This window comes from Rhagoletis zephyria, unplaced genomic scaffold, assembly GCF_001687245.7.
Source record: "Rhagoletis zephyria isolate East Lansing unplaced genomic scaffold, Rhagoletis_zephyria_1.1 Rzeph_scaffold_01302, whole genome shotgun sequence".
Lineage (NCBI taxonomy): Eukaryota > Metazoa > Arthropoda > Insecta > Diptera > Tephritidae > Rhagoletis > Rhagoletis zephyria.
In genome coordinates, this window is record NW_016158386.1 from 13,819 (window position 1) to 15,788 (window position 1,970).

A 1,970-nucleotide genomic window follows, 5' to 3' on the forward strand; every position below is an offset into this window, starting at 1 on the left:
TATTAATATTAATGGCTCAAATTTTCAGGGGATTTTTAGTTAGGTATTTGCCACAAAATTTCGAGATGGGAGTGAAAAAATCGCAAAAAAGCTGCCGAGTGAAAATGTAGAAAAACCTTTTTAAAATTTTGAGTTTTTACATTTTTTTACATTTAAGCAAACAAATGTCTCGTAACACCCCACCAGACAATTTTTGTTGTCGGAAATAAGAAAACTTGTCGCCCTCAGCAATAAATTTATTGCTGGCAATATCGCCATCCTATCGATTTCTTATTACCAGTCGCTCTAAATCGTCCGCCGCAGGCAACTCGCCTGGGCGAGTCGTTTTATTATTGCGACAGACGTTATTTGAATAATAATTTCTTGCAACAATTTTATTATTTTTTAATATTTCATTTGTTTTTGAACACAAACTTATAATTTGTAAACGAAATTAACTATTTTCGTCGCTATGGAGCTTCCTGTTTTTTCAACCCTGTCTTGGGCATAAATTATATGTTTTTTAAGAATCCTGTTGACGCAAAGTTCTAAGTTAGGGAGGCAGCTCTTTGAGGTAAAATGTTCGGGGGACGAAAGCTGAACTAGAAACACAAAATTTATGTTATCCATTTCGTGACGAAAATTATACGCATTTTTTAACTGCCTTTGAAACGTACGGAAAATCTTTTTCATTCATACGAATCGTTGCAAAAGTTCTGTTTTTTATTTTGTGTTTCTAGCAGTAGACGGAATTTCGCAACGTTCCGAATAAATAAAAAAAGATTTTCCGTACGTTTCAAAGGCAGTTAAAAAAGCGTGTAATTTTCGTTACGAAATTGATAACATAAATTTTGTGTTTATAGTTCAGCTTTCGCCACTCGAACATTTTACCTCAAAGAGGTGTTGTATTTGATATCAATTATTTTGGGGTAGCAAATTTAAAATCGACGAACATACAACATGCTACTCTGGCTGCTTTCCGTGCGCTGTGATATACAGAACTTTTTAAAATCGGACTAAAATTCCCGTCACCTACCATGTAATGGTAAATTTCAGAAATACAAAAATTCCGATATTTCAATAACTAAACACGCCAACTTACAACAATCTCTTAACAAGACACAATATGTTATGGTACGCATTAGGGATGTCAATTTTCGGGGTTTTGTCGATCCCGGGATTTTCGGGATCTGAAAATACAATCCCGGGATCCCGGCATTGTCCCGAAATTCAGGTAAAACTGCAACACATCTGTAATCATCCTATTATAGTATTTTAAATCAGATTGATATAACAAAAAAAAATACAATTTATTGTAATTCATTTACATATTTATTAAGGCGATAAATCAGTATTTTCAATCAACAAAAAACAAACATAAAATTTGACAAACATATATGTATGTATGTACATATCTTCACTAATTTATAACATAGTTTTTGTACTACAAGTACAATTGCATGTACGGTCACTCACAGAAATATTTCGCATAGATTTTTTTGGCAATATTCAGAATATTTTTCATGGTATTTTTTTTTTGTTAATTTAAAACAATATGTATATATGTATGTGCAATTTTGAAGTTGCGAAAAAATCCCGTCGACATTTTACAATTTTTTTTTCAAAAATCAAGGGAGTTTTTAGCAACTTTAAAATTACACTTTATTGTATTAAATTGAATGGGCTATAAAATTGCATAATGGAATTTTTTGTAAAAATTATGATTAAAAAGTTTGATATTTTTATGATAATTTGGTGAACTTAAACCAACTTTCTCTAAAGTGTGAAATTTTGATTTACATGATTTTTGTTGTAAAATGAGCTATATATTTTTAATTAACAAAAAATACCATGAAAAATATTTTGGATATTGCAAAAAAATCGATGCAAAATATTTTTGTAAGTGACTGTATTTGGTACAGCAGTAACTGCCTATGTAACTATATAAAATTTTTTGAATCACGGTTTGAGATCAATTTAAGATATTATCA